Source organism: Taeniopygia guttata, chromosome 4 (assembly GCF_048771995.1).
Source record: "Taeniopygia guttata chromosome 4, bTaeGut7.mat, whole genome shotgun sequence".
NCBI lineage: Eukaryota > Metazoa > Chordata > Aves > Passeriformes > Estrildidae > Taeniopygia > Taeniopygia guttata.
The window spans coordinates 66,648,723-66,672,167 of record NC_133028.1 but is presented as its reverse complement, the minus strand read 5'-3'; the positions used below and the strand labels follow the sequence as shown (position 1 = coordinate 66,672,167).

At 39.1% G+C, this 23,445-nt stretch overlaps 1 protein-coding gene across 4 annotated transcripts in view; it reads right to left on the bottom strand.

Annotated features, from left to right (window-relative positions):
• PDE5A (phosphodiesterase 5A) overlaps window positions 1–7,787 on the bottom strand; it is a 105,786-nt gene extending 97,999 nt beyond the window's left edge. For 2 of the 4 annotated variants that reach the window (XM_072928801.1, XM_072928802.1), the window contains exons 1-2: window positions 7,162–7,766; window positions 5,021–5,107 (exon numbers count right to left, since the gene is read on the bottom strand). The gene's annotated coding sequence lies outside the window, so the exon portion shown is untranslated. Of the gene's footprint in view, window positions 1–5,020; window positions 5,108–7,161 lie in introns of all 4 variants that reach the window. The other 2 variants (XM_041716006.2, XM_030272018.4) reach the window with 2 other exon arrangements.
• Window positions 7,788–23,445: the final 15,658 nt, after the last annotated feature.

Below are 23,445 nucleotides of genomic sequence, written 5' to 3'. Positions count from 1 at the left end.
TCACAGATGATGAGCTAAGTTTGTTAAACACAGCACATCACTTATAAAAATGTTAAGGTAAGTCATGGCCTGAAGTAATCTGATGTGGATGTCAATTATCTGAGCAGTCGGTGATTAAACCTAGACTTTTCTGATAGCTGTGGCTGTCTCCACATTGTTTTGAAGTGTTTGACCTTGAATAATATTTGCTGAACTGGATGTCTATGGCCACAATATCACACAACATATTTTGTAGTTGTGGAAAAATGAGCTCACCAAGGGCACACACGACACACAGCCTGATCCACAGACAGTGACTGATGTCAGCCCAGAAAACAATCTGATTTTCATATATCCTGAAAATGCTCTCTGCTTGCATGGACATTCAGAGATGTTTTTGACAAAGTAAGTCATCAGTTTTCCTGCTATCACCAGTCATCTTTAAAATGGCACTTCCCAAAGGTGTGTTCTCCTCTGAGATCCGCACCATTAGTCATGTTGTTGATTCAGTCAGGCTCCCCAAAGCCTGGCCTGTGTCTCCTATCAACTTCTTCTTTATGCATTCTTTATTTTGAATTATTGCTGAACCAACTCTGTAATACAGTAACTCTGTGTACACAGAGTGTATTTTATATTAACATTTTCTTATTGTGCTCAGGAAGACCCTCAGGAATAATCTTTAATTTTTAAAGAATGCTGCATTAAAATTGTTGTTCCCACTGAAAACACTGGGACTCTCCCAAGAGGCCATAAAATTACATGAGATTTAGATTTAGGTACTATAGGGTCCTCCCCTTAGTATGGGAAAGATATAAAAGAAGGCTTAACTTCTTTCAGCCCAGTTCAAAATGAGACCCACTACAGCACCAGCTCCATAGTGCTGTTTTTAGAATAAAAAGCTGTGAAAATCAGAGCTGCGGACCTCAAAGTCAGTGGAGCCATTCTTTAAGATTTAATCATTGCATGTATTTGGAACACTAACATTTTTTGTCTTATTAGTATTGTAAGAATCACAACTTTAGTCATGCCTAAATGCAAACCTTATAGAAATATCCTTTGCAAGCTTAAAGTCATGAAAAAAATTGATTTAGAGTTGGGAAAATATAATTCTGTTTGAGATTCTGTTTTGTTTTCCTTTTAAAAAAGAAAAACAAAATCTTGTTTCATCTCAGAAACAAGTTTTCCCCTTTAATTTGTCAAGAAAATGGAAAAAAATATTAAAAATACTATGCTGGTAAAAATACTCTTCTGTTACATTCTGTTTTATAAGCACAGTCTGCACAAAGAAATTCAGCTGCAGAAACCATTGTTTGAAGTGGGAAGCTGAGACTTTCTGACAAATTGCAAATAGCTAACTTGAAAAAGTGTTCCCTGGTATCTTCCCCTGAATAAAAAAGAACATGTCTCTTTTGACATGTGTTCTTGCTATCTGCTGATCTCAGCATTTAAGAATGTTTTGGGATAGGACAGGACTGTATTAAGGGAACTTGGATGAGTAAATCCTCTTGTGGCTCTTTAGGAAGTTATAATCTGCAAAAGGACTTCACTTCAAGGAATATCTTCTACTTAGAAGGCAAAAAGGGAAAATTAGAACTCCCTATTGCACACAGCTTGCTATCTGATTTTTCCCCTCGTGTGTAGCCAGATTTTTCTGAGGGAAAAACTTTAATGATAATTGCTTTTTCCATAGCAGAGCAAGGATTTTTTGAACAGATGCTGACTGATTCTGTTCTGTGCAATTGCACTGGCGGCTCTCAGAGTACTTATTCAGGGCTGCCAAGTTATGAAATGTTTGAGGTACAAGCAGAGTGTGAATAAAGCTTTTATTGCTTTGAACAAGACATCTCGGCTCAAAATTCCCTTGCTTACATTTGTGTGGATATTAATGACCTGTTAGTTAAATGTGGATATAAAAATGTCAGATGGACTAAAACAGATCAAATCATATTTCTTCTTAGTTTTGCCCTTTAAATGTTTTATGGTTACTATCACTGGGCTTCCCTCCTCTTCTCATGTTTTGTGTTTACTAGCTGTTACATGGTCACCTTTTTAAATACAAATACAGCCACAAATCAGTGGCTGCTTTTATTGTCATTTATATCAACAGAGTTGTTGTCTCTGTGTTCATAGATGAGGGAATAATTTCTAAATGGGATTAATTAAGAACTCCTTATATTCTTCTTTATATTTGAGATATTTCTGAAAAATAGCAGGTTTCCCAGGGTCTAAAATCTTTCAGATATGCTAGGAGAAGCTTCAATTAATCCTCTTAAAATCTGTCTCAAGTCTTTAAATGCCATTGTTGTTGTATTTCCAAATTCTAGATTATACTTTTATGTTTGCCAATATTTTTTTCTAAAGAAAGTTTTATCTTTTAATCTGATAATGATTAAAAATTAGTGATATGACCAGTCTTTAAATTTTACTCTATTCTTTTTCCCTTCTCTCAGTGTGATTTTGTAAGTGAAGACAAGTAGGAAAGGCAAATATGGAAGAATTTTTTGTTTCAGAAAGGAAATTGATGTGTTTAAATACATTGCAAGAGAAAATGAAGTTTCAGTATTTTAAATAAAATGAATGTATCATTTTCAGCCAGACCTAGCTACTAATACTTATTAATGATATTACTTAAGTAATTACACAGCATTTCAGGAATGATAACTAATGCTCGAAATTGCACAGTGAATTCAAAGAGTGCTCCCTTTCTGGTACTGCAGCACAAGCCTGATCTGGACAAGATCCTAGGCAGTAATGCTGAGCAAGTTCAGTGTTTGAACAACATCGTATTTTGCTCTTCTTGTTGCTACAGATTCCAAAGGCTATAAAATTCTCCCATGTTTCTGATCCTTCTCATAATATTGTTGTGTGATACTGTAATGGTGCAAGAGTTGTCAGCACCCTGTGAGCCAACATCTGGAAACCATTAATGCTTCATGGGGCACAGGATGGCACAGACACCACTGATGCATCTGGAAAGAGCAAAACCTCTCTGCTGTGCCCTCGTAAGGTAGGTGATTGCCAGGGGAAGGCTGGGAATCTCTCAGGATCCTTCAGACAGTCTCCTGGCACATATACAATGTCTGAACTTATAGTATGACTGGGAACCTGAATGCTCCATGTGAAAAGGATGTGGAATATTGCTCTCCTGGCTTTTTGTTAGCTACAATCTGTTAGTGACAGTCCAGTCTGTACAATGTGACAGTTACATCTGTGTGGATAAATTTCCCATCTGAAACAAATCTGAAACCAAATATTTTGAACTTAATTGCATGTCTTGCATAGCATTTGATTTATTCATCTGCACAGTGGCTCTGTGGCACACGGCAACAATCACAGGTAGGATGTCTTGTTACATGTGACATGAATGATATAAGAGCATTTTTCCATGCTGACATGGTTCATCTGCTCAAACTTAAAGAGCTCATTTAGCAAGGTATCCTTATTTTTTCATCTTTCCTTTATTCTCTTGTACTGGTAGCATCGATTAATTATTCAGCTCCATTTTAAATATTTTAAATGCACATCTTGTAGGACAATTTATGCAAGACCATTTTGTCTGATTATAACATATTTTCCACAGAATCTAGAAAAGTTCACTAAAAGTCAAGAACTGTATATTTTTATTACTACTTTTTTCTGGACACTTTCTTTGTTTATTAATATCATAACTGGCAACCCTTTTCAAGCTCCTTTGACTCTCCTGGTTCTGCCAAGAGCTGGGACTATTCAGGCCGGAGAAAACAGCAGAAGACACAAGTAGAAATGATGCTGTCTTTTTTTTTTTTTTTTTTTTTTTTTTTTTTTTTTTCCCCAGAATGCCTGCAGCTATGATTTTCCACTCAGTGAAGATTTTTGCCCCAAAGGAATGAAGAGTAGGCAGATGCTCAAAGAACAAGTGATATGGATCTAGGAGATATTAAGACCTGCAGCTCTTGACAAGCTGCAATCTTTTGCAAACAGAATTACAATTAGCTGTTTTCTGATGGAATTTCTAAGGACTCTTGGTGGTTCAGAAAGAGAATTGTAACTTCTGATATGCCTCGTTTTCTGTCAGTTATGCAGAGGCAATGGAAAACATTTGTCAAAACAGATGGCAGGTTTAGCCCCCCGACACTGAATACAAATAGGAAGTTCAAGGTCCAGTTAATGGCTGCTGAGCCAAGAAACATTTGGAAACTTAGTTTAGCATTGAATAGACCCCAAAGAATACACTGTTACAATTCCAGGACACCGTGGCTATGGCCACACTCGGTATGCTGTGAGCAGTTTCGCAGCTTATGCTTCCAGCCAGAACGAAGAACTGCTGAGGTGCACAAAAACTGAGATGTAGCAGCTAACATGGTTTTCAGGATTTTTGAGAAGACAAGTTTGACAGCTGCTTCAGCCCAGCAGTACATTTCTTTGTCCAGTGCTTCCTGACATTTTACTGCCACTCACTTGCTTTTCCTACACTAAAATAAATATCTGAAAAGCAATCATGTGTATAAAATATACAAGCAGATGAAATGTGAAAATCTCTGGTTTTTCTATTAAATCATACTGGCATTTATACTGAAGTAAGTTTCACAGAACCTCTAGGTAAATTGTGGAAAATATGATCTGTGGAACTGAAATGTTTTAATTACCAATGGCATAACTACTGAAAGCAAAATAAAGTCACAGAGATGTTTTACATACATCCAGTGAAACCAATACTGAGGTAATTTGTGCTGATTAATAATTAAAAAGGTTCTTGCTGTGATTGAAACAATTTACTGTTAAAGAGCAGAGGTTACTTGCCTGAATTTGGAATAAGAACATAGAGAAAGTTTCTAGTAATCATGATCAATGCTTTAAAAAGACCCTAATCAAGATCCTAATAAGGTAATCATATAATAAATTAGAAAGGTAGGTTTTTCCTATGGAATGGGTACTCACTGCAGTGCAGCAAATGCAAGGTTAAACTGCACCATGTCTGTCTCTACCTTTGCATCCCTTGTGCATACATCAGGAATTAAGCATCAGAGACCAGAAGTGTAGCACTGTTGAAAGCACAACTGACCTGTCAGTTTTGCATACAAGTCCCTGTCACCAGGTTCAGAATGTTTCTTCCCAGTTGGGTATGGCTGAGCTCTCTTCTTTCTTCACACTGAGGGGAATGTACAGCAGCAACTTAAAATCAAGAGCAAGGGCTAAAAGATCACTTTTGGGAATGACTTCCTAAGGATTAGTTTAGGACTAATTTACTTTTTTTCCTCCTAGAATTTCATGAACCTGTGGGATGGATGTCATGAGTGAAAGCCAAGTTGCTGTTTCCTATATCTTAAGGTAAGTTGTTAAATACCCAGTGTTATTACTTTTTTTTTTGTTTATTTGGAGCTGAAAAGAAGCATTGATGTGTATTATACCCTGAGTAATTTGCAAGTGAGTATGGAACAATGGCAGGTCCTTAATTTCTACACCAGTGGTTTCAGACTAGACCTAGAGACCAAATCAGATAATTAAAATCCAGACAATATTATAAAGATGTGCAATTTTTTCTCTTCAAAACCCTTGTGATCTTCATGCAACAAAATTGGCCATTATGCCACCATTGCTTCCTGCAAAGCAGAACTGAGAGATCTGTGAAGAAAACTGTTAAGTGTTCCCTTAGGACGTAGGCACTGATGATCAGCACAGCAGCAGCAAGCAGATGTTAGCACACCTCAGTTGGCAGGAAGATTCAATTTTTAAAATACTCTGTGTTCCAAATAACTGTGGCAGATGTACAGTGAAGCCCACAGAGCTGTGGGAGCTCATCACTAATACTGAGGGTTTTGGATCTTCATGACGATAACAGCTTGCTGTAGCAGCTATCTCCAGAGGGTTGCTGTTATTTGGAAGCAACACATTTCAGTGCCTCTTTTCTTGACAATACCTGGGATTAATTTAGTCTACTGTGTCTGAAGATCCCTGTGGACAAGGATCTATCTTGAAGGAAATGGCTTTCAAGACCCAAATTGAATGATGAAGAATTGCAGTTGCCAAATTTGTTTACATAGATGGGTTTTTAGCTGAGACTTTCACTATGTGGTTTGACACTAAAAAAATTAATTTCTGTATTTAAGCACTGGGAAACAGTATAAGGGAATAAAAATGGATGTACAAAACTAGAAAACAACTCCTTTAACTATATCCATAATTTAAAATAGAAAATAAAAATCATTAAGTGAATTGCATTTTCTCGAGTCTGGTAAGAAACAAGGCATTTCTTGCTGGATTTGTGAATCTGTTCGGTACTGTGAAAACAAAAGAAATGCTCTTTTCCCTTAATACTTCTATAAACCTGTGTTCTGCCACTTTAATCTACCAGTGACCATAATGCAGTATTTTATTTCCTGATTTGTTGTTATTATTAAAACTATGAGCTTAGATAATTTTGTTAAAACACAATTAAAATTTAACAACTTGCCTAGTTATCCTCCTAGTCAAATTTGTCCTCATTTGAAAGGGCTCTTTTCTAATTTTGACTTATTAAATTCTGTAAGAAAGATCAAAGGTGCCCTCTTGTTCCTTATTACAGAGGATCAATGGATCAGATAATTCAAGGTTTGATAAAATATCTCAGTGAATTCATCTGTATGCAGTAATTATTATGTTATTAGGCCATTTTACAGTAAGAATTAAACTCCCAGTCTTTTTGTAAACAGCATCAATACACGCTAAACAAATACTTCTTTCCTGAGGAACATGGTTCTAGTTTTGTTTCGTATTTGAAAATGTACCATGTCCTTTTCAGTTGCTAAGCTGTGTGATTTACGAACTGCTCTCGATGGATTGTATTGGCATCCCATCAGGACTGCATTCTAGCCTTCCTCCCTAAAATACAGGCATTTCTAAGAAAGCAGCACTATTCCTGTGAAAACAACATTTATACGTTGCCCTTGCGTGTTTATCCTCAGCATCATCTTACTGGGAACATGCTTAACCTGCCAAAAGCTCTTCTGAACTCTGACTGCAAACCATTCCAAAGTCTAAATTTCTCATGCAAATGCCATATGACCTCAGGTAGGTAGAGAACTCCAGGTTCTCTGAGCACATTATCTGTAACCAACTTCTCCGAGCCTTTTGGCTGCTGCATATTCAAAGCACTGTTTACTTATTGCCCTTGTCGTCTAGTCAGACTGCATAGCTTTTATCCAGGCAGTTTGCTTTCATTCTTACCTCAGGGTTCACAACCTCATCGTGCTGAGAAGTCTGACCCAGGTGCATTATCCTGAAAACCTCGGGCTTTTTATTTCTTTGATTAACTCCCATGGCTTGCAAGTGATCCAGCTTTTGTTCAGCCGCTGTTCTGAAGGCTGGTGCATGGCTCTGCACGGCTTGGGCTTTCCTTAATCAACATATGGACTATAATATATTGGTTGTTTTGAGTCTGATGTCATGGGGAAAAGTGTTGCTTCAGTCAGTATGGAAACTTGCCCGGATACCTTCGCATTGTTTCTTCTTTGACTGTAGTATCTGCTTGAAACTTTTCACTTGCCTTCTAATGGTTATTCCTGCTCATCCACAGGCTGTTTCCAGTCCAAATATAGTGCTACTTGATTGGAAAAATTCAAGAAGCTGTTCTCTTTTTGGCACAAGTTTAGCAATCCCAGCTAAATCCCTTCTGAAGTGCCATGGTCCTGTTTGTCATAGAAGGTCACAGGCTTGCTGAGGCTGTCCCTCTGGACATTTCAGCGACTTCTGTGTCTGCATAGCTACAAAAACTCGGCTGAAATCTGGAATGTTTTTCAAACCCTTTCTTCCCCTCCCTCCGAAGTGGCTGTGAGGAAGCAGCAACCGAGGGTATCCTTCTGAAACTCCTATTGACCCTTAATATGGAATGTGCAGCCGGTTCAGGGCTGCACTGGGGTCCTGTGTTTGGGGTTTGTTTTTTGTACTGAGGGAGCCTTTCAGATGGTGTTTGGGAATGACTTTAAAAGAACAGTTAAATAATTTTATTTGCTTGTCTGCGTAGCTAAAGGATATTAGTCAGGGCAAACTAATGTAACTCCAGTGATATTAATAGAGCTGAGTTAGAACAACTGGAGAATAAGCCCTTAAATTCTAGGGAAATTATTATTGTACAGGCTGAGTTTCAAAGGCTCTAATGCTGTCTAATAATGTTAGGAGTCTCTAATACCCAACTAATTCCTAATTAGCTTTTCCTTCCCTGTTATGCTTTTTTATTTATGTCAGAGTTTTGCTGCAAGAAAACAAAAACTCTGTTCAAGATAAACCTGCCCTGAGCTGTGCCTACAGACATGTAGTACCTGTCCAGGACAAGAGGCTCAGCAGGCTGAGGGCTTGTACACTACCGCTGAAAAACTCAGAAAATCAAAATGTGTTTCTGCTTTGTAAATACCAACTGGGATTTTTCTGTAACTTCTAACATGGCTGATTAGGAATGGATTTTCCTAGAGACAAAGATACCATTCTAACTTGGAGGTTGTCTCACTGCCAGATTTCAATCTCCTCTTATAAATCACTATGGCTCTTCAGAAAACAGATGAAAAATATGAATGTTGGTGAAAGTTTGTTCTAACTATTTTCTACCAAACTTAATTTTAAAAAAATTGCCAAGACAAAGAAGAAGAAATTTCAACCTGGATATTGGAATTTGGCTTTATAACTTTTCACACGTTATGGAGTTAGGGCTTTCTCCATGCCATCTGATTAACCACTCCAATTTTTGTCTGCATTAGAAACTTTATACAATTATGTAAGGAACAACAAGTATAAAGATCTTTGGTTGGTTTTATCTGGATTTGGAGGATCTTCTGAATACTATCAAGACAATCAAAGGGTCCAAGATCCCAGCTTTTCTCAGGCAGTACTCATCAGAGAGGGCAAGTGTGTAACTCCACCAAAATAAAGAAATGCTTAAATTATTAAAATAATGTGTATTCTATTAGCTAAGGTAGTTTGGATTTCTGCTGTGTGGGAAAGCAGGTTAGAAAACAAATAGAGAGACCTTGTAGAGGTAAGTCTGTCCTGGACACCCTTAAACTGCAATGCAGAAGATGACAAAATGAATCCATCTGCAAACAGATTAGAAATAAACAACTACTTGGATGCAATTTTTCTTTTATCCAGAAACTAGGACAGAAGCCTTTTGTTACCTTGTCTAATCTATTACATTTCCAGGCTATCTATCAACACTGTTTCAGCTCTCCCCTTGCATAATATGATGAGAGAGAATCCAAGAGCTAGGCAGAGAATGTACGGACCATTGTGACACCTTTGCAGCATTAAATGGCTTTAGCTCAGGCAAAAGTGCCTGGCCCTTGGAAAGACCTCTTGGCAGTGACAAATATGCACATATTCTGATACTTTATGTCCTGAGATTTCTTCTTAGTTACTGTTCTCTCTGAAAACATTGTTTTTAAAATAGTGGAGATGATATCCAGGATATTTTTGCTATTTATAATTTCCATTGTTGCAGCTCTCTGGGGATGATTAAGTCGGATGACTTCAGTAGTGTGATAGCTATTGATATAAATAACTTTCCAGAAGATTTCCTTGTGACTTCAGAACAAATTAACCAGCAAGAAAAACATTTCTGAAGGAGTTTAGTTACCTAGCCATTTTCTGAAAACCACACTAGGCACTGCTCTGCATGCCGAAGAGATAAAAACCTTTAAAAGCTAATCTTTGAGTGCTTAGGATTTTAATTTTTAAAAAAATCAATTATCAAACACCTAGGTCCCATTTTCAGGAGTCTTAGGCTCCTCAGTCTCTCAAGTATTTCTGACTATTGTGTTTTCTGAGAAATTTAGAGTAAAGGAGGAAATGCTTACCTAGATGAAAGCAAATATAAGCTGTATTCACCAGTGATCAGAAACAGAGTATAGTTCAATGAGTTGCTAGGGAAATCTGGCCCAAGGATAGGTAATTATCCAAAACTCTCCACTTGAATCATACCTAAAGGTTTGCTGTTGGAAAAGGTCTTTCCTTTGAGATTTCCAGTATTTCCTGGCTTCAGGCAGGAAAGGAATAGTGGAAGAAGTGCTTCTCACTCTATTATGGTACTTCTGATCCCTGAAGAAGAGAGGCAGAGACATGGTGTGTGCTGAAAATAAACTAAGTTCTAGTTGCTCTTTCAATCAGTCTGTTTCATTCCATGTTTTGGTTGCAATTTTAAATCATGTTTTTGTGGGCCAATGATGACAAAGGACCAAAGATTTCAGGTCTAAATAATGAAAGTTGAACCTCCTTATCATTCTTTTGCTTTCTGAGTTCATGCACCCAAATGCTCCAATTCTGTGTGCCAGTGCATGTGTGTGTAGAAATACAATTGGATAACCTCCTTAGCTTATCTGTGAAAAATTGAATTCTTAGACCTATTTGGTAATTGATTGAGAGACCCTGGATGAAGAATCTGCCCCTACAATTTGATTATTTAATCAGAAGAGACTGTCTTAATTTAGCAACAGAAAATGCTGAAATATTTGCAGGACTCTTACTCTTTACAGTTTTCAGTTATTTAATTTAAAACAGAAGCTGCTTCCTGTCCATAACAGGTCTACAGAGAGAATCCTATAAAGATCTGCTTGATTTATTGAAAAGACAGCTATGGAAGAAAAGCACTCAAAGTTTTCTTTGAGGTAACTGCAGCTCTTTCCTTTAGCGAGATGAAACTATTTTATGTCAATGAAATATGCTATTTTATGTCAATTTTATGCCAACGAAATGCTCATCATGACATGGCATGTCATCTGTTCCATAGAATCACAAGTGGTCCTCAGCTCAGCAGTGATCCATGCACTTACAAACTTCCCCCTGAGTGACAGCCCTCTTTTTCTTGGAGAATATTTGAGAAGTGTTACAGAGACATCTAAAATTGGAAACCTCCAGAGAAAGAGTAAATGCCTTGGTCAAAGAAATATGAATATATTTGAGATTTAGTAAAGCCTCAGAGACTTTCAGAAGTCACCTAATCAGTCAGCAGGGATTCAGAGTGGGAACAAGGCTGGCATCTTGCACTCCTTGGTGCCAAGTGACTACAGTCATTCCCTGTCATGGTAAAATTTATGTGTTGCTTAAGGTAAATGAAATGCAGTGAACCTGCCTGGGAAAGAGAAAAAAATTGTTTTTAATTGACTTGCAAAGGTAGAGGATTAATACGTTTGTACAGTGAAATGAGTGCATTGTTGTGCTGAATTGCACCACAGCCACATTACTGTAGATGGTGGTGAGCAGTAACAAATGCTCTGGGAAGCGTAGGAAATGCTATTGTAGGATCACATGCAACAATCTACCCATAGGGGAATGTTTTCCTTAATTAGAGACTTTATAATTTGGAATTATAGACTTGCATCTTTTCAAGGCACTTTTCTTATTTCCAGTTTAATCTAGATGACATTGTTAGCCATAGTATAAACTCTGGGAGATGCAATCATATCTGGGGGAAAGGGGGAAGCTTCACTTTGTGAGACATTATACATGCTAAAAGATAATCCTTGGGCAAACTGATTATAATACAAGCAGCTCACAAAAGTAAAAGATATTCTGTGTAATATTCCAAAACGAGCAATTTGATCAAATCTACTTTGCATCTACTGCAAACTGAAAAGCTGCTTTAATTCTGGCCTAGTTTTCTAACCAGAAGTTCCTCCCTTGTTTCTTTGGACCCAGATAAAGAAGCATGTGCCTAAAAAAAGAGTTTATCAGTATTAATTTTCAGTTCTACTCCTTCCACCAGTAAATGTATAAGTGCAGTGTTTTTTCCTCTGCTCTTCAGTCTTCAGTTTTCTGCAGACTTTGGGTGAGTTGGAGCGTTCACTGTCCATATAAAACACAGGGCTGGGGCTGTTTCAGAATTTTGTTGGTGTAATGAGCTGAGAAGCTCTGCATTTCCACCCCTCTATAACATGTATTAATAAGGGAGAAGGTTCTCATGGGAATATACTATAAACAAGCATGATTCTCCCTTTCTCTTTTGTCACAAAATCCTGTACTTACTCTACCCACAGCTATTTCTTAAAATATCTTCTCATTGAAGTCACTGATTAATGCCAATGATTATTATACACTGGGTTTTGTTTAATGAGTTTCTACTTAGATTTCCATGAGATGAGTAAGCTCTTAAGGAGATCCTCTGCCAGGGCTTGTTAAATAAAACCACTTTTGTCCTTCAAACCAGGTATTGGATGAGGGGGTAATGCACTTATTATTCACCTGAGGCCATCAGGTGCTGGTGTGAGCTAAATCTCTCCAGCAGATCCATAAAACCATGAGGAGAGACGTGGCCAGTGGATTATGTTCTCAGTCAAGTGTCATACTTCAGCATATTCGACTAGGATTTCTCCACTGGAAATAAAGGAGGTGTTATTCAAAAGAAATGCTATCTGAAAATACCAGGGAAAAATTTTGTTGCTCCCTCTGGTATTTTTCAAGCAAGCTGATGAGCTGAGGCACTACCAAGTCGGTTCTTTGCTGTAGAGAACTGGCCTTGAGGAAGCTGCCACCTGGCAGGGTGAGGTGTTCCTGCTTCCTTTCCCTGTGCTGCTGCTGCTCCCTGGTGTGTGGGGGAGGTCATAGTAGAAATCCTGAAGTCATGAGCCATGTTAGATTCTATTTTACTTGTGTTTTCTCTAGGTGGACTGTGATAATGACAGAGAAAATTAATATTAATTTGCTCTCATCTCTATCCTTGGAACTGAGAGAATTTTTTGGTCCTCTATGTGAAATTTTGTACAGACTTAGAGGCTTGTTCTGTGAAACCATCTTGGTTACTAAAAAAAAAAAATCCCACTTTTTGAGGACAAAGTTAACCAGAAGTTAACCAGTCTGTGCTGCCCACTTGATCTGAATTTACTGCTTCCAGAAGATAAACTCTTCTACTTACTGCTATTCTCTGCAGCAGGAGTGTAATGTATTTGTTCAAATTAATTTTCAACACTAAAAGTTAATCAAAGTAAATATAGTAGAAGAAAAAATTTTAAAACAACACTTTCTGCTCTGGCTCCAATTTCTCTCACTTCCATGTCCTGCTTTGATCCAGGCTTTGATCAGAGATAACTGTCAAATTAAATAACATAATAGTTAAAAAATAATCATCAAATAATTCAATCTCTAGGAAAAAACCAAAGCTTTAAAAAGATGTTGGAATTGCAAACGGCCACCTTTGCTGATGCATTCGAGGTGCTGCCAGGCTTGAATTGCAGATGGCCCCTGCTTGAAAGCCGATCGAGTTACAGCTTTATGCACCAACAGATGGTGAGCAGGACAGGGCAGGTCTCGCTTTTCAGGGCTCTGTCCTCTGCACTGCCTTGGCCACGGGCTGGGAGAAGTGGGCTCATCCTGAGAGAGCACGGCTGTGACCGTGTGCAGGTGCTGGCACCTGGAGAGAAATCACAGCAGGCTGGTGGTGGGATGCCCATGTGCTGCTCTTGGAGGGCCTGGGAAGGCTACTTCAAAGATTACCCCTCTACCAGCGTGTTCTCTGGCTATGAAAGAATAATCTTTCTGAAGGGTAAACTGTTGCCATATGTGCCCTTCTAGAAAGCCTTAGTCCCATAATTTCAAATGATTGTGAACAACAGATTTCACCACAGCACTTGTAACATACCTGTACTGATGCGTCCTCTCCTTGCTTCCACTAAGCAATTTTCTTGTAAATTAGCATGCAAATTAACCGCTGACAAAGTCTCTTGTAGAGTCTTTTTCTGTGAGCCCTTTGTGCTGTGGGGTGTGGGTTTGGCTTTCAGGCTTTTTGAGGAGATCTTATTAAAGATATCACTAAGATATCACAAACAAGGCAACAGCTTCTATGCTTTGATATTTATATTGGCTCCTAGCACACCTCAGATAATGAGGTTTCTCTGCATCAGTTTACATCATAAATTATCATGTAATTTAGTCTACAAAGAAAATATGCAAAGCAACAACTATAAGCCCTCAGGCTTTTGTGACAGACTAAAACAGCAATAGAGCCACAGTAGAGGCTTTGTGCCACTCTGTGGGGATGGGTGAAGAGATGAGGGTAGGAGGAAGTTCCATTTACTGAGGTTTCCACAGAACATATAAAAACCTCATCACCCTCTGGAGAAATGCAGGCTCTGGGCGTTTCTGCTGGTAGCTCTCCACACTGCTGGGATCAAAAGGTGTGGGCAGGGGGGGATCAGTGGCCTGCTGTCCAGTTGTCTTTGAGACTGTATTTACCTTCGAGCACAGGTGAATCTCTGTGGACATGAGGACATTAATTATCCTCAGCTCTTATATTTCCTTGGAATAGCTAGAAAAATAATTTCTCTAAAATAATGCTTATTATAGACCCGAGTTTTCTTCTTCTCTTGTTTAATAGAGAATAACTATGGCCTGTAGCCTTGCATAAGAAACCAGCTGAATTCAGATGGGGGATTTTTTTCATGGCTTCCTCTCCTGCTCATGCTGCAACCTTCTCTTGCTCAAAGGAGCTGGCATGTCATTGCATTTTTGCAAAAGTAACGGGTTCCTTCTGAAAGCATAAATCAGAAAATCATAATAAAACACAACAATCCCAGCAGCTGACATGTTTTAGAAGCAGCTGAAGATGCAAACCTTTCAAACTTGTTGTTCTCCTCAAGCAGCTTGTGTTCAATCTGTTCCATACAAACACAAGAGGAATTGACCTTTCCATGAGTTTCTGTAGGACAAACACAACTCTGTGGATGTGGATAGTTTACATTGTGGAATGCTCCACTTGTACGTATTTGAAATAGTAATCTTTAGACCCCAGTGCAAACAGTAAATTACTTTTGCACTGCATTCCTTTCTAAGGTTTGACACCTTTTCAAGCTCATTTGTGAATGATTTTTGTATCTTCTTAGACCTTTTTCCTCCTTTCCTTTTAAGACTATATTAGTTTGTAATACCTAAATTATAGATTTCATAGAAGTGCTTCCAAAAAATTAGGAAATATTTGGAAAAGAAATTATCCATCATTCCAGTGTGTGCAAGTGCTTTAGGATCCAGTGAGGTAATGGATCATCTGCAGCTATTTATGAAAAGTTTTACTGTATCTTTTAATGCCAAACTTACAAACAGTGGCCTTGGGACATTATGATACAATCTGAAGTTATCTGCTGCCCTACTTTGATTCCCATGATGGTATCTTTCAAGAGTTCTCTTGGCTGAAAAAGGAAAACAGGCTTTGATATATGACTAAATGCCTTAAGGCACAGAAGCAGGGAGCTTCTGTCCTTGCATAAATGAGGAATGACAGCAGCAGACAGGAGGTGAAAACTCCAGGATGAGTCGCAGGAAATCTCTAGATGCATCCTTATTTTGATGATAGATTAATGCAGCAGTGGGACTGGGATTCAAGGTGGATCTCTGTTCAAGCTAATTCTAGAAGTGAGTAACGGTGGTGTTGTCATGAACAACATAAAATGCTTTTCTTTAGGTGCTTCAATCAAAGTTCTTGGGTATGAGGCTTTTCTCAAAACTGCAGTTCTGAAGAAAGACTGATTCAGTCGGGTGGACACAGACATCACTCACTCTGGTCAGAACCTACTAGTGCATATCTGGGAGCACTTGAACATGGTCACTTCATAAAAATGTCTCTTACAGACTAAATGTTATAACAAGTTGGTAGTTTTCAGCACAGGGCAGAGACCTGTGAAAACCTCTGTGACCTCTCTGGCAATTAGAAAGCAGGTAGAGAGTGGTCCCTCTAAATGTTTTATCTTTTATGCTCAAGAACAACCTCAGCATTCACCTCCTATACCAAGTACATAAATTTGACAGAAAAAAACTAGAGTTACACTCTTGATAAATTGCCACTGTGACCTTCACCATGCCCTGGAGTGTCAGCTTCATGTGATATCAGCTAAGCTTTATGTCATGATTTGTCATTTGTGCAGCTGCCAGATGCTCACAAGTCTGTTGACTCTGAAATTTGATGATAAAAGCACTGTGGGAATTTAATAACGAATTTTGGGTTGTTTGTTGATCTTGATCTTGACATCCATAATCGGAACTACTTTTAATATGGTGCTATTCAGCAGATACTAAGCAAAAGGTGAGGATGCCCCAATGTATTTATGGCAATGGCTACCCCATTCCTAAATGCCATGGAAAAGCCTGAATGACCAAGTTAAATTTCCATACATAAACACAGTGTGCAAGGATTAACTATTATTTTTGTTAGGAAACCACAGTAAACTGATATTCACTTTTGTAGATGCCCTTTTAATAATTTCAGTGCACCAGTAACCTAATGCTTGGAAGAAAATACTATCTCAGCAGTACCTCTGTAATTAAGATTACACCTCCCAGAGTCAGGCTGCCTTCATGAGGAGTGTGCTGTCATGGTGCTGGACATGGCCTTGTGATACCTGATCCTGTTGTTTCAATGCAATAGGGAGCTTCATATTCAGCTGGAGCAGTGCAAATTATAATATTATGACCTGACAATGTTATTCTTTTAGTGGATGGTTTGTACTTCTAACACGGAAAGTTTTATGAAATTTGTATTGGCTTGATTTACAGAAAGCGTACCCATTTAGTGGTTCACTTTGACATAACTTTTTTATTTTTTTATTACTGCTTGGTGCATAGGAACAGAATGGTTTCAAATTTTTTTCTTTATTTTTCTTGCTTTTGTCTCTAAAATGCTCCAACAGATCTCTGTGTACAATGTGGCTTCAAACAGAAAAATATATTAATTTTGAACAGGCATTTTGTTTTAGTAAGTATCCCTTTCAGGACTCTTGTGTCGTTATTGGTATGAATGGCACAGCTTCAAAGGATAAAGATAAATACTTCATTCTAAGCATTGAAAACAACTTACTGTCAGCAGAAAAGCTTTTTGAACTGGTTGGAGCCTTGATTGGAGAAGTTATTAATTTCTGACATCTCTTAGGCTCTTTCTTTTCAGCTTCCTTTTTAGCCAAAATAAATGGCACCATCTTGTCCTGAGCAGTGGGTTTGGGGCAGGGGTGCCTTGGCAGTGGGTGCAGCTCTGTGCCAGGGCCCAGCCTCATGCAGAGTCACCTGGGGTACCCAGAGCTGCAGCCTGCCTCTCCATGGGCTCAGTGCCTCCTGCCTGGGGTCACTTGCAAATTCCTCACATCTGTAGGGGCCTGACTCCTCATTTATGAGCTTAGGCACTCAGGTCTGGAAATTTTGAGTTGGGTTTTTTCAGTAGCAGGAGTGTACACAAGGGAGAAACAACAGCCTTTTGTTCTGAACAATCTTTTTCTGAAAGTGAGATCTAGGTAGAAATTTGACCTGTAGAGATGCCGCCTATTTTATTAAAATGCTTTTTATGTTGTTTTTTTAAACCCTTCTCATTTTACTCAGCTTAGGCTGATATGCCAAAATCAATATCTGATCTAGCTGCTTATCACACTCTCCCCTGAGAAGGAAGATTTTGCCAGGAATATTGTGTGGGGCACGCAAGAGATTTAAGCTCGCGGCAGTCATGCAGTCCCGACAGGGACACTGCAGGAAGAAAGCAATGGATCTGGGTGAGTGACTGCTGTGCCCCTGTGGGGAAGGGACTCTTCCCAGTGCTCTTCTGATCCTCAGGCAAAGCCCAGACTCTCTTCTCCACTTGGGTTATCTCACTGCAAGTCCAACAAGGGTATCATGAGTCCAGCACAACTGGCAGTGAAACCACTTTCTGCAAAGACTTCAGGAATGAGCTTGTGCTCCCGAGTTCTCCAGTATTCCAAAAACACAGATCATATCTTAGGGATGCTGGTTTGTGCTGTTTGCTGGTGTTACACTTCCCAGCAGAAGCACTAGGAATGGTGTATGTGTGGAGGTACCATTAAGAGGTATTTGTGTGGTGTCAACTGGCCATGGAGGGGCAGGGAAGAAGCAAGCCTGGCATTTGATTTTCCTGCTGGTTTCCTCCCTCTTTTCCATGCCTCTGCATGAAGGAAAGGAGGAACTGCCCAGCACTGTGTGAGCTCAGCTTGGCTGTGAAGCATCAACAAAAGCTGTATGGATAGGTGTTTGGAAATAGGCTACAAAAATAATATTTACAAATTGGGAAAGGTTTTAAACATTTTTCTTCTGTCCAGGTCAAATTCCAACTCCTTGAGCAGGTTCCACAAAAGACCATTCTTGAAATCAAGCTCCTACGTGAGATTTGACATCAAGAAGAAACAGTGACAGTTTGTCCAAATTAATGGACTTGAAATCTGTTTTCCTCTGGGAAATGTTTAATATTATTCCTTATGTTCAAATAACTTGACAGATCACAGAAATGAGTAACTCTTTCTCTAAAGTTATGTTCTCTTCTTCTGAGGAAATAGCAAAGACAAAATGTTAACTGTGTTTATCCTTAGAATCCCTACTGGACTCCAAAGACTTCCACAGATGAGGGGATAAGAAAAACAGACATGGAAATTTAAAGTTCAGGCTCCTCAATAAGGAAAAACAGGAGTCTTCAGTTCACTACTTTGCAGATTCTTAATCCTTAGCAATAAATTTTTTTAATATTTCAAAATAACTTTCATCATAATGTAGCAGCTTTCCTTTTGGAGAGCTTACAAATCTGAAATATAATAGCTTTTTTTTTTTACTTGAACTAAAACAGTGGTAAAAATAAGTAGGTTAAAATTGCTGGTTTTAACAGTGAATGCCTAAACAGACCCCTTGAAAAAAGGTTTTTACAAAGATAAATTACTTCTTTAGGTGAAACATAAGTAAAAAAATAATTAGCTTGAAACATATTTTTATACCCCTACTGAATCTCCATTTTCCATATTTTTGGTGCTGGCTAGAACCCCAATACCAAGTATTCCTTTCCTATGTGGAATGTTTTCAGCAGCTCAGAAGACAACATTCTTGGGTCTCACCCCAAAAGCTGCATTTCCTGCAAGTTGGTTCTTTCTCTCTCTATTTTCTTTGAATCTGAAATAATTTTCAGTTGCATTGCCAAGAATTAAATTAACCCTTGTGAAATAGAGCTTGAAATATGTTTCAGGTTTCCTTTCTTCCTTGAATAAAGAAATAGAAGGTTGTGAAGTATCCTTTAATCATGCATAAATCAAATTTTTCAGTTAACAATTTAATACATGGAACCTTTCTTTGTGTTTTTCATTATTGAGGGAGTGTAAGATAGTTTATATGTAGGCAAATACATAGTAGAGACAAAGAGAATTTTCAATTACTTACTGGGTATTCTGTATGTATCATATCTGAGCAGTGACCTGAGGAAAAGGTCAGTTAAAACAGCCATGGTCTTTCACAACAAAACATTTAATTGGAAGGGTCTAGAACAGAGTCCTTGGTTATATCCAAACTAAGAGAGTAATAAAAAATACCTTCAGCTAGAAAACAGATGTTTCAATACAATTCTGTGTCATAGAAATGTTTGAAAGAGTTTGTTTTAATTCCTTGTGGAAACAAAAGCAGATTTTGAAGCCTTGAATGCAATCCCAAGATGGATTTGTCCTTGGGTAGCTCTGCACTTCTGCCAGACGCCAGGCACTGCTGCTGCCCCAGCCCAACTTTCCCTGCCTGTCTTGTTGGACTGGGCTTATTCTGGGAACCAATGCTCTCCACAGCCTAGGGAGGAGAAACAAGCTTGTGCTTCCAGTAGCTATTGGGGAACTGCTCTCCTTTCCTCTCTAAAGCTGAGTTTTCCAGGCTGTGAAAGAGGGATGGCAAGGGAAGGAAAGTTATCCACTGAAGAGATGGAGAGATGAGTCCTATGAAAACAGAGAAACCAAAGGCAGAGTAAATTGGGAGTAGCAGTGCAAATTTGCAGCTGTGCTATCTGTGAAAGGGTAGGACTATTGTGCACAGTGGAAATAACCCATAAAACACAGGTGCAGATGGCTGTGTGTCCTCTCCTGGCTGAGACCCTGCCCCAGCCCTGACACGTTCTCCCTCATGGAGCTCTTTGTATGGAGGCCGTGACACGTGTGGGCAGCAAATCCTGACATAAGGCTTGGCTGGGGGAAAATTACCTCAGGCAGGTCTTTGAGTTGACCAGATAGAGACTTGCTCCTGCAAGAAGCCCTGTGGGGCCCCAAACATGGTCACTTCCAAAGTCTTTGATCCACTCCACTCCCAAAGTCTTTGATCTTTTTCCCTTTTCCTATTCCTTTTTCTTTTCTCCTATTTATTCTCTTTTAATTTGTCCACCTACTCTAACCCCCTTTTCTTTTTTTTTTCTTCTATGTCTTCACATTCTTTCTCCTCCTGTGTTTTCTATATGCTTTCTCTCCTGCTCCATTTCCCCCCTACATTCATCCCTCAATCCATGACAGCTTTTAGTTACGCTGAGAAATGACATATTGCAAAGGTGCTCTATTTTCCAACCTCTTCCCATACTCACTCCGAGCTGGGAGCAAAATGTTCCTGGTGTGCTGCCAGCTGAACCTCTCACAGTGCTACAAAGCTGGCTCGCTCCCATGCATGTACTCCAGGGATGCACTCCCACAGCACGGGCTTTTTGTTGGCTACTTCCTACGTGGCTAGTCCTCTCTTCCTTTCCAACACAGGACCCAGCAACTATAAATCAAACTATTTACACAGACTGTCCTTCAAGCCCAGAGATAGAAATTTTATTTATGAAAACATGCCTCTTTCTGGAGAAAATGGCAAAAACCTTTGTTGTACCATACGTGTGTCTTCTATTTGTCATGGAAGTTGGATGTGTTTGAGACAGCAGCATCATTGCTGTGTTCACTCTTCTGGATGGGTTGGGATGAGGTTTCTCTGTATTTGCATTTTTTTTTCTACTTGAGGATTATATGGTGATCTAATATCATCTCCTCATGTCAACCAGGCAAAGCCAGACTCTCTTCCTTACAGCATATTAAGAAAATATTTCGTTCCACTGCAACTTTTGGCCTCTTTTTGGTTAGCAGCTGTTTGCATCTTTTAGGATTGTAGGCTTGCTCTGTGACATTTATTTGCAAAGAAAAGCAGACGCCATCTATTACCTCAACTTTCAAAAAAATTACTTAAGCCTTTTAGTGCAATTCTCCAATTAATGCATTTGAAAAGTATATTTGTTCTCTCTTTAGCGCATTCTGAAATTGTGGAACTACTCTTGCTTCCAGCATTAGTCTGCAAACAGAAAAAAAAAAAAGCATAATATTCTTTGGAGGGGGAAGGTAGGATAGAAACAGGAAACAGAATACGATGCAAACTCTTTGCTCATATGAATGCTAATTTATAGGTTTAAATCATAAGATACTGGCCCAGTTTCAGTTCTTAAAATTAGATTCTCTTTAATATAAAGAGGCAGAGAGATAAAACATTTCATGGTGTTTGTCAGCGCAGGGGAAGGCACAAAGCTTGAGAAGGAGTGTTATATAACATGTTCCATAAACACTTCTGTATTTATTGTACTTTATTAGTAAGTCTTCCTCCTTTTGCTGAGATTGCAGGCCTGGAGATCTATTCCTTATATAGTGAGTAACCAGTGCTTTACCTCTTCTGTACAGCCAGGGCTTAGGCTCTCACAGTGTCCAGTTCTTGGCTATAAGCTCAGAGAGGAGAATTCAATACCCAGAAGAGTCAAGTCCCACATCTTCACTGAACTTGCTGTCACAAAAGCAGCTTTATCTTTGGTGCTCAGAATCTTTGGGAAGAGTTTAACCATTTATCTTTGAGTAAAAGGACATACTAACAGTAAACACCTCACCTCTGGCTTTTTAAAACTGAGTTTATTTCTTCAAGTGTGTTTTTTCTAGATATATGGTAAGACAAAAGAAGATGCAAGCCAGTGTGAAGGAGCATTACTCTTCTTTTCCAGGATAGGCTGTGAACAGCCCTGATGTATCTGGGCATGACCTGGAAGAAGATTCCTATGAGGAATCTGTCCTAACAAGACCATCTTTTCAGCTCACATGGGACCCTAAAAGCTGAGCTGGCAGGGGCTCCTGGCAGTGCTGCCCACAGTCCATTACTGCCTGTCACAGCATCAGAGCAAGATACATGTCTTCATTGTCAATGTGCCAGTTAGAAGTCCTTGTTTCAGCACAAACCCCACAAAAGTGGGGGTTTCTAGCTCTAAAACAGCACTGCAGACAGTGGTGGCTAAGGCAGAGGAACAATCCCTGATTCATCCCCAGCCACTCACAGCTGGATTTGCAGAAATATCTTGCATAGATGCAGCAAAATCCTCTAGGACTCATCTGTCCTGGTCTCTGCCGGATCAGTTCGTGTCTCACAAACAGAATGGGACCCTGACTGGTTGCAGACTTAGGATTTATTATCTGTCTGTATCATACAAGCAAAAAGCAAGAGACACAGGAAAATAACATCCATGCAAATCTAGATCAGAGACAAGATGGCAGCTTATGCAAAGCCTTTTTCTACCTATTCTTTGAACCAATTGCATAAAAGAAAAGGTGCAAAGTCATTATACTCTAACCAATAAGAAAAGTACCTACGTGGGTTTAACATTGGCAAAATGACTTCTATGAACCTCAAATAATACACAATAATTAATTACTTAAGATTTAAACTTTTTCTATCTTTGCAAAGCATATATCTAGGACTTTTCACATCATGAACTATTGATAAGTTCTTTCTTGTTCCTTATGATACATATAAATGTGTTCACTTGGTTCTTAACTTCCTAGCTTCCCATGAGAAGGTTTAGAAATTTCCCAGACTTTCTTAGCTTTATGTCTACTTTGTGGGGCTTTTTTGTACTTTCTAAAGTCTTTTACCTTTTTATATTCCTACACTGATCCTTCATTGAGTGATGCCCATATCCTAGATATAGCTACTCTTTCCTTAGGGATTCTTTTGGTTCCTAGAGTTGTTGGTGCCTGTGGTCCTTATTGGCCTGGCTACATGCTCCATGCTGCCTGTGGCCACATCTGAATTGTGAGCATATGGTACTCCCTGTTAGTCCTTTCAATTATTCCTTCACAAGCTTCTGGCTGCCTCCTCACAGCCATGTGCCGGCTCCTGCATGACTACTTGCAGTTCTAAGGAATTCTGTGCAGTTTTAATTGTCCATTCTCTCTCAGGAAATTCAGACCAGAGGACACAAATATATAAAGCAGGAGGATTTTAATTTGCTCACATTTCCAATGTGCCTGTAATTAATTTGCTCTCAAACACAGACAACAGCCCACAGGAGTGTACTCAGACTTGAAATTTGGTTGCTGGGAAGAGATGGAGGAAGAAGCTGGATCTGGGTCTTACTCTTATGGCCTTTAATTCCTGTGTGAAAAGCACAGGAGGTGAAGCAAGTCTCCTTGCACAAGCCCCAAGGGGTTTGGATAATATCACAGTGGGTGAATGATCATGGGCATCCTGTCTGTCAGGCACAGTTTTCCCAGCTTTTGCAATGGGTGAAATGAATGTCAGCACCATGCTGCTCTACCAAGAGGCACAGCTTCAAGCTGGAGCATTGATTTTGAGGCCCTGATCATAAAAGATAAAAAAACCTTGGGTAACTGGGAACAATTCCACTTCTGTTCTTTAAGCTCCTTGGTCCAAAGACCCTGCAGAAATGTCAGTTATTGTTTGGTATTATTCTTGGGAGGACAT